Here is a 13,850-nt window from a genome sequence, read left to right as displayed (position 1 = left end):
GTTCCGGCATTCATAGGAGGTTTGCTAAGAGCACTTGCCCCAACAGTCTGTGAAGGCTATACGGGGGATCTTTGCCTATGGTGGTTGTGGTGAATGTGGGACCGTGGCCTGTGCAAGTGCAGCGGCATTTACACTGAGACCCAACGCACACCACAACCACACATCCACACACACCCGCATTGTCACACACGTCACGTATACATTAGTACACACACGCACACATCAGTACACACACGCACACATCACACACACGCACACATCACACGTGACATCATCGCACACGACACAGCAGCACCACAAGCGTGTAGCACATGCACACAAACACCCGTCTCCCCACACCACCCCAGAGCAGAGACCACCAATGTAACCACACACACACATTATGTCAGCACACACACACCCCACGTCAGCACACACACACATACACACCTCACATCAACACACACACACACTACAACAGCACTCACACAAACACACCCCACATAAGCACACAAACACCCGACGTCAGCACACACACACCCCACGTCAACACACACACACACCACATCAACACTCACACACACCACATCAGCACTAACACACACACACACCCCACATCACCACTCACACACACCCAACGTCAGCACACATACACACACACCCCACGTCAGCACACACACCCCATGTTAGCACACACACACACCTCCACGTCAGCACACACACACCCCACGTCAGCACACACACACCCCATGTTAGCACACACACACCCCATGTTAGCACACACACACACACCCCATGTTAGCACACACATACACACACACCCCACGTCAGCACACACACACCCCATGTTAGCACACACACACACACACACCCCATGTCAGCACACACACACACACCCCATGTTAGCACACACACACACACCCCATGTCAGCACACACACACACACCCCATGTCAGCACACACACACCCCATGTTAGCACACACACACACACACCCCATGTTAGCACACACACACACACACACCCCATGTCAGCACACACACACACCCCATGTTAGCACACACACACACACACACCCCATGTCAGCACACACACACACACACACCCCATGTCAGCACACACACACACACACACCCCATGTTAGCACACACACAGCAGCAGCAGCGCGTGTCACAGTCGTGGAAACGTGGAGCAATTCAAACTTCTCATTTCTCTGAATTGCAATTACAGCTGCTTCAGCAAAGTACCCATTCCATGAGCGTTAATTACGACTGCAGGGCCGCCACGAGAGGACAAGTGTCTGTTACCCACGAGCAGCGAGACCACGGGGGGATGCAGTGGCTACCGAGACACGGTCTCGCCTTGCGCAGATGGCACGCCGGTTCAGCCGTGTTGCCGAACACACTGGCGGTTCGTGTGGGGGTGTGAATAGTGTGTGTGTGTGGGGTGTGTGATATGTGTATGGGATTGTGAATGGTGTGTGCGTATGGTGTGTGGGGAGTGTGTGATTGTGGTGTGTGTCGGGTGTGAATGGTGTATGCGTGTGTGGTGCGTGTGTACGGTGTGTGTTAAGGGTGAATGTATGGGGTGTGGTGTGTGTGTATGAGGTGTGGTGTGTGAATGGTGTCTGTAATATGTGTATGGGGTGTGTGTGGTGTGTGTGGGATGGTTTATGGTGTGGGATGGTTTATGGTGTGTGTGGTGTGTGAGTGGTGTGGGTATGGTGTGTGATATGGGTGTATGTAATGGGTGTGTGTGGTGTGTGTATCGTGTGTATGAGGTGTAATGTGTGATTGGTGTGTGTAATGTGTGTGGTGTGTGGGATGGTTAATGGTGTGTGTGTGGTGTGTGAATTGTGTGTGTATGGTGTGTGATATGTGTATGGTGTGTGATATGTGTATGGTGGGTGTGTGTGGGATGGTGGGTGTGGGGTGTATATATGGAGTGTGTGTATATGTATGGGGTGTGTGTATGTATGTGGTGTGTGTGGGATGGTGACTAGTCAGTGTGGGGTGCATGTATAGGGTGTGTGTCGCGTGTGTGTGTGTTTGGTATGTGTAATGTGTGTGTGTAAGCGGTGTGTGTGTACGTATGTTTTCTGTGATCCGTGTGTGTGTGTGCTGTTTATGGTTTGTGTGATCCGTGTGTGTGTGTGGTGTGTGCATGGTGTGCGTTTGAGTGTACGGTTACGCATTGTGTACGGATGTTATGCACTGAGAGTGGCTATGCATTAACTGTGCCGGTTCGATTATCTGAAACTGTCTTGGGACTCCCCTAGGTCGACTCAGCCTTAAGTGAGTACCTGGTGTACTGTGTAAAACATCGCCACCGGGGAGACAAAGGCGGCGGGGGACGGTGCTAGCCACACCGCTTGGTGTGTCGTGTCGGCCTTCATGGCTGCTACTCGCTGACAGCTGCTTGCAACAAACGTCTGTTGACAGGCGACACGGAGGGGATAGGGGGTGGCGAAGATAATCTTTCGTTAGTGTCCTACTGTGTTTAGGATTATTGCTTGTAAGTTTACGTACCGAGTTTGTATGGCTGTGTATGCCCACTTGGCGGGGGGGGGGGGGTGGCGGGCGGTTTGAGGGGGGGCTATTGTGCTCTGTTGTTGGTGCGTGGGTCTGTGAGTGATGTCTAATGCGTGGAGGGGTTCCAGCCACGCACAGCCAACAACCCAGGTGAGTAACTGGAACAGGCTCGGCCAGTTTGGACAGAGTAAGGCGGCGTTTGACGACAACCCGACTCCGTATTATTCACTCGTTCGTCGTACGCACGATTCATTATTCATCGAGACGTTTATGCGAGGTGCTGTGACATCGCCGAGTGATTAAAGTCATCCCAAGCGGGTTAACTTGCCGCTCAATGAGTCGCTCATTCAATCGCTCATTGAGTCGCTCATTCGATCACACAAATCATTCGCTCATTCAATCACTTTTTCACTCAGTCGCCCATTAAATCGCTCTTTCAGTCGCCCATTCAATCACTTATTCACTCAGTCGCCCATTCAATCGCTCTTTCAGTCGCCCATTCAATCACTTATTCACTCAATCGCCCATTCAATCGCTCTTTAAGTCGCCCATTAAATCACTTATTCACTTAGTCTCCCATTCAATCGCTCTTTCAGTCGCCCATTCAATCACTTATTCACTCAGTCGCTCATTCAATCGCTCTTTCAGTCGCCCATTCAATCACTTATTCACTCAGTCGCTCATTAAATCGCTCTTTCAGTCGCCCATTCAATCACGTATTCACTCAGTCGCCCATTCAATCGCTCTTTTAGTCGTCCATTCAATCACTTATTCATTCAGTCGCCCATTCAATCGCTCTTTCAGTCGCCCATTCAATCACTTATTCACTCAGTCGCCCATTCAATCGCTCTTTCAGTCGCCCATTCAATCACTTATTCACTCAGTCGCCCATTCAATCGCTCTTTGAGTCGCCCATTCAATCACTTATTCACTCAGTCGCCCATTCAATCGCTCTTTCAGTCGCCCATTCAATCAATTATTCACTCAGTCGCTCATTCAATCGCTATTTCAGTCGCCCATTCAATCACTTATTCACTAAGTCACTCATTCAATCGCTCTTTCAGTCGCCTATTCAATCACTTTTTCACTCAGTCGCCCATTTAATCGCTCTTTCAGTCGCCCATTCAATCACTTATTCACTCAGTCGCCCATTCAGTCGCTCTTTTAGTCGCTCATTCAATCACTTATTTGCTCATTCCCTCATTAATTCGCTCTTTCAGTCGCCCATTCAATCACTTATTCACTCAGTCGTCCAGTCAATATTTCTTTCAATCACTTATTCACTCAGTCGCCGATTCAATCGCTCTTTCTGTCGCCCATTTAATCACTTATTCACTCAGTCGCCCATTCAATCGCTCTTTCAGTCGCCCATTCAATTACTTATTCAATCAGTCGCTCATTCAGTCGCTCTTTCAGTCGCCCATTCAATTACTTATTCACTTAGTCGCTCATTCAATCGCTCTTTCAGTCACCCATTCAATCACTTATTCACTCAGTCGCCCATTCAATCGCTATATCAGTCGCCCATTCAATCACTTATTCACTCAGTCGCCCATTCAATCGCTCTTGCATTCGCCCATTCAATCACTTTTTCACTCAGTCGCTCATTCAATCGCTCTTTGAGTCGCCCATTAAATCACTTATTCACTCAGTCGCCCATTCCATCGCTCTTTCAGTCGCCCATTCAATCACTTATTCACTCAGTCACCCATTCAATCGCTCTTTCAGTCGCCCATTCAATCACTTATTCACTCAGTCGCTCATTCAATCGCTCTTTCAGTCGCCCATTCAATCACTTATTCACTCAGTCGCCCATCCAATCGCACGTTCAGTCGCCCATTCAATCACTTATTCACTTAGTCGCCCATTCAATCGCTCTTTCAGTCGCCCATTCAATCACTTATTCATTCAGTCGCCCATTCAATCGCTCTTTCAGTCGTCCATTCAATCACTTATTCACTCAGTCGCCCATTCAGTCGCTCTTTTAGTCGCCCATTCAATCACTTATTTGCTCATTCCCTCATTCATTCGCTCTTTCAGTCGCCCATTCAATCACTTATTCACTCAGTCGCCCAGTCAACCGGTCTTTCAATCACTTATTCACTCAGTCGCCCATTCAATCGCTCTTTCAGTCGCCCATTTAATCACTTATTCACTCAGTCGCCCATTCAATCGCTCTTTCAGTCGCCCATTCAATCACTTATTCACTCAGTCGCCCATTCAATCGCTCTTTCAGTCGCCCATTCAATTACTTATTCACTCAGTCGCTCATTCAGTCGCTCTTTCAGTCGCCCATTCAATCACTTATTCACTTAGTCGCTCATTCGATCGCTCTTTCAGTCGCCCATTCAATCACTTATTCACTCAGTCGCCCATTCAATCGCTATATCAGTCGCCCATTCAATCACTTATTCACTCAGTCGCCCATTCAATCGCTCTTTCATTCGCCCATTCAATCACTTTTTCACTCAGTCGCTCATTCAATCGCTCTTTGAGTCGCCCTTTAAATCACTTATTCACTCAGTCGCCCATTCCATCGCTCTTTCAGTCGCCCATTCAATCACTTATTCACTCAGTCGCCCATTCAATCTCTCTTTCAGTTGCCCATTCAATCACTTATTCACTCAGTCGCTCATTCAATCGCTCTTTCAGTCGCCCATTCAATCACTTATTCACTCAGTCGCCCATCCAATCGCTCTTTCAGTCGCCCATTCAATCACTTATTCACTTATTCGCCCATTCCATCGCTCTTTCAGTCGCCCATTCAATCACTTATTCACTCCGTCGCTCATTCAATCGCTCTTTCAGTCGCCCATTCAATCACTTATTCACTCAGTCGCCCATTCAATCGCGATTTCAGTCGCCCATTCAATCACTTATTCACTCAGTCGCCCATTCAATCGCTCTTTCAGTCGCCCATTCAATCACTTATTCACTCAGTCGCCCATTCAATCGCTCTTTGAGTCGCCCATTCAATCACTTATTCACTCAGTCGCCCATTCAATCGCTCTTTCAGTCGCCCATTCAATCACTTATTCACTCAGTCGCTCATTCAATCGCTATATCAGTCGCCCATTCAATCACTTATTCACTCAGTCGCTCATTCAATCGCTCTTTCAGTCGCCTATTCAATCACTTATTCACTCAGTCGCCCATTCAATCGCTCTTTAATTCGCCCATTCAATCACTTATTCACTCAGTCGCCCATTCAATCGCTCTTTGAGTCGCCCATTCAATCACTTATTCACTCAGTCGCCCATTCCATCGCTCTTTCATTTGCCCATTCAATCACTTATTCACTCAGTCGCTCATTCAATCGCTCTTTCAGTTGCCTATTCAATCACTTATTCACTCAGTCGCCCATTCAATCGCTCTTTCATTCGCCCATTCAATCACTTATTCACTCAGTCGCCCATTCAATCGCTCTTTGAGTCGCCCATTCAATCACTTATTCACTCAGTCGCCCATTCCATCGCTCTTTCATTTGCCCATTCAATCACTTATTCACTCAGTCGCTCATTCAATCGCTCTTTCAGTTGCCCATTCAATCACTTATTCACTCAGTCGCTCATTCAATCGCTCTTTCAATCGCCCATTCAATCACTTTTTCACTCAGTCGCCCATTCAATCGATTTTTCAGTCGTCCATTCAATCACTTATTCACTCAGTCGCTCATTCAATCGCTCTTTCAGTCGCCCATTCAATCACTTATTCACTCAGTCGCCCAGTCAATCGCTCTTTCAATCACTTATTCACTCAGTCGCCAATTCAATCGCTCTTTCAGTCGCCCATTCAATCACTTATTCACTCAGTCGCCCATTCATTCGCTCTTTCAGTCGCCCATTCAATCACTTATTCACTCAGTCGCCCATTCAATCGCTCTTTCAGTCGCCCATTCAAGTACTTATTCACTCAGTCGCTCATTCAGTCGCTCTTTCAGTCGCGCATTCAATCACTTATTCACTTAGTCGCTCATTCAATCGCTCTTTCAGTCGTCCATTCAATCACTTATTCACTCAGTCGCCCATTCAATCGCTATATCAGTCGCCCATTCAATCACTTATTCACTCAGTCGCCCATTCCATCGCTCTTTCAGTCGCCCATTCAATCACTTATTCACTCAGTCGCCCATTCAATCGCTCTTCAGTCGCCCATTCAATCGCTCTTTCAGTCGCCCATTCAATAACTCGGTCGCCTACTCGATCAGTGACTGAGCGACTGAATGAGCGACGGAATACAACGACAAATTATCCGGCGCATTAATGCACGAACGAGCGAGCGAAACGAGGAACGACTGAGCGATCGAATGAATGATCGAATGACTGAGCGGCTCAACGACGAGCGAGTCCGGGCGAATGGCATGCGCACATTTCCCAAGCAAGGTCATCGTCATGACGGCGGCGACACGTGACACGTGGCCCTAATTGCGCCGTTAAAATTCAAAAAAACCATCGCCTCGCGCCAACCGCGCATATTACGACTCGCCCGCGCTTGTGCCGTCTGTGTGTCTGCGTGTCTGAGCGTCATCTGCGTGTCTGTGTGTCTGAGCGGTGTCTGTGTGTCTGAGCGTCGTCTGTGTGTCTGTGTGTCTGGGCGTCGTCTGTGTGTGTGTCTGAGCGTCGTCTGCGTGTCTGTTGCGTCGTCTGCGTGTCTGTGTGTCTGAGCGTCGTCTGTGTGTCTGAGCGTCTACTGTGTGTCTGAGCGTCTACTGTGTGTCTGAGCGTCGTCTGTGTGTTTGCGTGTCTGAGCGTCGTCCGCGTGTCTGAGTGAGTTCGATTCCCGCTCACCGCCAACACCGGTGGCGATTATCTCAACTGGTCCTGGGCCTCCCCTAGGTCGACTCAGCCTTAAATGATTACCAGGTGTGGTGTGTAAACATCGCCACTAGGGGACACAAAGGCGGAAGGGCGTGGTGCTGGCAACCCACCCCCTCGTGTGCCGTGATGGCCTACATAGGTGCTCGCTAACAGCACTTGCCCCAACAGTCGGTTACAGGCTAGCCGGGGGATCTTTGTCTTTGATATATATGGGGGTCTGTGTTCAGGCTGGCTAAAAGGTTGGTGTAGTAACAAATATGATTTATGCCTGTCTCAGGCAACGCCTGACATTTTAATCGCGTGTAATTTTGATAACTGCTAATTATGAACACTCAGCGTCGCGTGTCGTTACGTTTAAGCTCACGTAGCGACAGTTTTTCTTTTCCATAGCGCGCGCGCAGACAGAGACGCGCGTGCGCACAGACAGAGACGCGCGCGCGCACAGAGAGAGACGCGCGCGCGCGCACACAGAGACGCGCGCGCGCGCACACTCAGAGACGCGCGCGCGCGTACACTCAGAAACGCGCGCTCGCGTACACACAGAGACGCGCGTGCGCTTGGCGTTGTGTGCCAAGCCACGCGTGCGCGCAGTGGCGGCGCGGCACGAGTTAACTCGGTTAACGAGTTAACTCGGTTAACGAGTTAACGAGTTAACGAAGGCGTGGAGCTTGAACGTCAAACTTCAAGTGGGTTGAACGTCAATAGTGTCCCGCAGCCGTAACGAGACGTATGGTGGATGGTGTGTGCCGAGTGAAGATTATTTTTTCGTGCCGGGTTGCTGTGTGATATTAAGCCCCTGGGAATTTGCATTTCGAATCCTGCTGTGCCCAAGGTTAAAAAAAAGTATAGAGCAACACGTGTTGCTCTTCACAGGATCTCCATTAATGATTTCACATGTAACTTGTGCTGACCTGTGTTGCAGATCTCATGCTGTGCGATTAAGCAACGTGCATTTGTGCGCCAGTTACAAAAAAAAAAAAACATGCGTAGGATAAGTTGGTTTCACGAAACGATGTCTGGTGGTCGAGACTAACGTTGGAGTGACAGCTCAAGGAGTGAACTGCTCCCGAGTGGACGTCCAAGGCGGAGACGGAGCGATGAAAGCGACTCGCTGGATGGTTCGATGCATCACGTGACCGTGAGAGATGGCCACGACGGCGGCGGCTCGGGATTCGGCCTTCATCCAGCAGTGGATCGAAGACGGCTGCTGATGGCGAGCGGCGGCTCATCGCGACGGGTGACAGCCGAAGGAGTGATCGCCCATCCACGCGATATCCAGGCTCAAGGCCTGCTTAGCTCTCGAGATGCGACTAGGGGATCGGGCGTTCTCGGGGTGACCTGGTCACAGGTTAACAGTTTCCCACCGTCGATGTGCGTAACATCGCAACTCGTCATGGCAACGAGAATATCTCACGCGGCCGTAGGAAGGGGGAGCTGTGCGTAAATGCGTCCTCTTGAACGGTGCGCTACCGCGCTCCGGGCCTTTTAATCTGCCTGGCAGACTCACACATTTCCTCGGAGAGCAGCGAGCTACGTCGTCAACGGGCCGGGTACGATCCTCGTGACAAACTAAACCCCCCCCCCCCAAAAAAAAAAACACCCCAGGGCAGGTAGGCAACACACCTCTAACAGCAGCGCCGCATTTTCGGTGGCGACGTAAGCGCAGGTAGGGAAGAGTATAAGAGGGCTTCAACCCACACACCGTGGGGGGGACGCGAATGCGACACGCACGGCCGGTGTCGAGGGACGCGAATGTGCTCCGACAATGGGGACGTGAGAGTGCGCCCTGACGCACGTGCGCGCGCATTGTTCCTCGCTGCTAATCGCCGACGTCGACGCGAGATTAAAACCCCCATGGCCGCACGCGAATTTTTGCACGCGCGTGAGAGTTGAGCGAGAGGGGGAGGGAGGTAGGGAAGGAAGGAAGGGCGAGGGACGGGGGAGGGGGGACTTTGAGTGCAGGAGACAAACGCGTTGGGTCGAGCTCCTCGCACGGACACCTCCTCGGGCACGGGTCGCCACGGTCACGCGGATTACTAAATCCTAACCACACTCAACCCCCTCCACCCCCCCCGCAAGCGTGCCGTTACCGTGCCGCTCTGCTGGTGAGATTATGACGACAATGACGATGATGATGATGATGACGACGACGGTCGTGATGAACGCCAGCAGTATTCCCCGAACTCTCAACGCCCAGCCCTTTCGCAGGACACCCAAGTCGCGTAACCGTGTTTCGGGCCAAATATAATTCAGGTAATTGTAAAACACGCCGCGTGTGTGTGTGCTTAGAATAATCGTCAACGGTGTGGGCCGCGAGCACGAATCGACCGCTCACGGTCAACACCGGTGACGATTATTTGAACCGGTCCTGGGCCTCCCCTAGGTCTACTCAGCCTAACATGAGTACCTGGTGTGCTGCGTAAATATCGACCCTAGGGAGACAAAGGCGGTCGGGCGTGGTGCTGCCCACCCACCCCTCGTGTGCCGTGCCGCCCTTCAGAGGTGCTCGCTAACAGCACTTGCCCCAACAGTCTATTACAGGCTACACCGGGGGGGGGGGGGATATTTGTCTTTGTGTATACACACACACACACACTCAGTTTATAGAACCTCCGACACTGCATTGTGTACACGCGTGTGCGCGTAGCTGATATTCAATGGGGCGGCGGAGACAAATAGCACGGGGCAATCTGACACGAGCACCAATTTAATACGACTTAGCTCGGGACCTTGAATTAACTCGAGCAGAGGGGCCCTCTGCTGGCGGCGCTGAATCCCGTGGGGCGAGTGTTGTACACCGCGGGGCAGGAGGAGCGGTGGCTCGGTGGTTAGCGCGCTGCGTGGTTTGGGCCGTGGCCGAGACGCGAAACACCCAGCGGGAGACGAGCAGAGGTTCGCGGTTCTAAAACCGAGCGTCCGCCCTTGTTATTACTGCGGTGGTGAATGTTAACCGTAAATAAAAATAAATAAATCATAATGATAAACAAATCGCGCCACCTGCTTTAATGTGGACGTTAATGATCCCGTGACGCAACTCGCAAGACGGGCGTCACGGAAAAAAATGTGCCAAATTTGAAAACAAGAAATACCTCAATTGGGATTACGCATGGCCATCATCACCCCCCCCCCCTACTGGGATAAAACTTGGCAGGACCCTCCTGACAAAGAGTCATGAGACTCGGTGAGGCCTTCCTGGGTAAAGTAAAGATTTGATCTATAATTGCCGGACAACCACACACACGCGCACGCTCAACACGCTTACACCTACTCCTTCATACAGCCGACGTCGAAGCACTATGAGCGAGCACGTATGAAAGGCGGCACGACGTTCGAGGGCGACGATGCGTGTGGCCAGCACCATGCCCGGCCGCCTTTGTCTTCCCAGTGCTGCAATGAGGCCCCCCTGCCAATTCGAATGTGTTGAGAAAGCATGGCGACACCCCGGATAAAGTGGGACAACAAGACGGGGGAAGGAGATGACCCTGTGGCGGGGGGGGGGGGGGTTCTAGGGAGGAGGGGGTAGGGGAGCTGTGGGGGAGATGGCCCCCAGAGCCCCCCACAGCCCCCCCCCCCACTCCACTGCCCCTCCTGCATCTCCGCCACAATTAACTCGCGTCTGCTGCTTCTCGCAAGGCGTTGATCGCACGCTGCTCACTTTCAATATGCCAGACCGGCATAGGCACCTGCCTGTACGCGATGGGCAATTTGGCTAATTAGGGCATGGACATTCTAGCGGTGGGCGGGGGCGGTCGTCCTGTAAAGAGGTGGTGCTAAAGAGGATGCCACCTGTCCGGATTTGAAACCCGGACATTCCGGCAAATTGGCGTTCGCGATGGAATTGTACCGAGATCCCGGTGTTGTGTCGACACTTATTGCCGATTGCTCTGTGGAAAAGGTGGCAACAATATTTCCATCGCTTCCATAACCCACGAAACAAAGACAATGATCCCCCGTATAGCCTTAATAGTACGTTGGGGGCAATCGTTGTGAGCGAGCACCTTTGAAAGCCGGAACGGTACACGAGGGGCTGGAATGCCAGCACCACGCCCGACCGCCTTAGTCTCCCAAGTGGCAATGTTTACACACCGCACCAGGTACTCATTTGAGGCCGAGTCGACCTAGGGGAGGCCCAGGACAGGTTGAGATAATCGTCACTGGTATTGGCCGTAAGCGGGAATCGAACCCGTGTCGTCGGGTTCGCAGCGCAGCGCGCTAACCGCTACACTACCGCTCCCCACGCACAGACACAAAAAACAAAGATCCCCCATATAGCCTTAACAGACCGTAGGGGCAAGTGCTGTTAGCGAGCACCTATGAAGGCCGGAACGGTACACGAGGGGGTGGGTGGCCAGCACCACGCCCGACCGCCTTTGTCTCCCTAGTGGCAATGTTTACACACCGCACCAGGTGCTCATTTGAGGCTGAGTCGACCTACACACACAGACACACACACAGACACACACACACAGACACGCACACACACAGACACAAACACACACAGACACGCACACACACAGACACACACACACACATAGACACAGACACACACACATAGACACACACACACACAGACACACAGACACACACACAGACACACACAGACACACACACAGACACACACACACGCGCGCGCGCTCAGGTGACACCACTATAGCCCACGAGGTCTGTCCAGACAAAGCACATCTCCACGCGTGTGTATACAGGGGGCCCTACTCGCGTCATCGTCTCGAGTCGATTCAACGCTCACTCGTGGACGACAGCCAAACATCTGCTGTGTGGAGCCTTTGGGTAATCACCCCAGCCTTGACAACGCCAGCACCCGAGAGCTCTGATGGAGGCGAGGTGGGGGGTGGGAAGAATCGCGTCTTCTCGACGGCGGAATCCGCGACGGAGGGAGACGGCGTCCGATTGGGACGTGTTCCCAATTTTCGGGTTAATCCCTAAATAAATAAATATAAAAAAATCCCCCCCCCAAAAATCGGCCTAGGCAGGGCTTAACTTCTCACTGGGATATGTTCCGGTACGATGCTGTAAAAGGGTGGCTTTGAGCGAGGAGGATTATCGGCGTAAGGCACTACGACTCAAGATCAACACGTCATCGCGGACTAAGCTGTTGATGCCCCCCCCCCCCCAACCATCGTCCCAGCCGCACCTCCTCTTCGCTGCCAGCGCCTTCTCCCCTCCACGAGAATTCCCGCAGCTGCTGCAACGTCGACACGCACCGATCAGACTCGCTGGCTCGCCCCTACGGGGACGGGCGGCGGGGAGTGGGCTTCGTATAAAGACGGCGGTGGTCACCGCATCGTGCGGCGCTTTCAGATGCGCTTCTGCGGCCCCCTGGAAGGCCCTTCCTTCCGATGTTAGGAAGGCACTAGGACATACGCCCCTTTAAATCGCCTACATTGAAAACTCATTCATTTAGGACTGGCTTTTTGTGTTGAGTTGATTGCTTTGTCCTTCCAACGCATCTCCGATGAGCAACCGTTGTCTGCGTGCGGTGCGAACGTTCTAAGGACTCCGAGGTCAAGGCTCTGTTCTCAGACTATGGAACAACGCTTTTTGCCTTTGGTCATCAGACAATCAGAGTCGTCAGATATATTTAAGTCTGTATTGTGGGTGAGTGGGTGGGTGAGTGAGTGAGTGGGTGGGTGAGTGAGTGAGTGAGTGGGTGAGTGAGTGAGTGGGTGAGTGGGTGGGTGAGTGGGTGAGTGAGTGAGTGGGTGAGTGAGTGGGTGAGTGGGTGGGTGGGTTAGTGAGTGGGTGAGTGAGTGGGTGAGTGAGTGAGTGGGTGGGTGAGTGAGTGAGTGGGTGAGTGAGTGGGTGGGTGGGTGAGTAAGTGAGTGAGTGAGTGGGTGAGTGAGTGGGTGAGTGAGTGGGTGAGTGGGTGAGTGGGTGGGTGAGTGAGTGGGTGAGTGAATGGGTGAGGGAGTGAGTGGGTGAGTGAGTAGGTGAGTGAGTGGGTGGGTGAGTGAGTGAGTGAGCGAGTGAGTGGGTGAGTGGGTGGGTGGGTGGGTGAGTGAGTGGGTGAGTGAGTGGGTGAGTGAGTGGGTGAGTGGGTGGGTGAGTGAGTGGGTGAGTGAGCGAGTGAGTGAGTGAGTGGGTGGGTGAGTGAGTGGGTGGGTGGGTGGGTGAGTGAGTGAGTGAGTGGGTGAGTGAGTGAGTGGGTGGGTGAGTGAGTGGGTGGGTGGGTGGGTGAGTGAGTGAGTGAGTGGGTGAGTGAGTGGGTGAGTGGGTGAGTGAGTGAGTGGGTGGGTGGGTGAGTGGGTGAGTGGGTGGGTGAGTGAGTGGGTGAGTGAGTGAGTGGATGGGTGAGTGGGTGGGTGAGTGGGTGAGTGAGCGGGTGAGTGGGTGGGTGAGTGAGTGGGTGAGTGAGCGAGTGAGTGAGTGGGTGAGTGAGTGGGTGGGTGAGTGAGTGAGTGAGTGGGTGAGTGAGTGGGTGAGTGAGTGGGTGGGTGGGTGAGTGAGTGAGTGACTGAGTGGGTGAGTGAGTGGGTGAGTGGGTGAGTGAGTGAGTGAGTGGGTGG

The sequence above is a fragment of the Petromyzon marinus genome, chromosome 44 (genome assembly GCF_048934315.1).
Source record: "Petromyzon marinus isolate PM22_M1 ecotype Great Lakes invasive population chromosome 44, UKy_Petmar_22M1.pri1.0, whole genome shotgun sequence".
Classification (NCBI taxonomy): Eukaryota; Metazoa; Chordata; class Hyperoartia; order Petromyzontiformes; family Petromyzontidae; genus Petromyzon; species Petromyzon marinus.
This window is presented reverse-complemented; position numbering follows the sequence as displayed.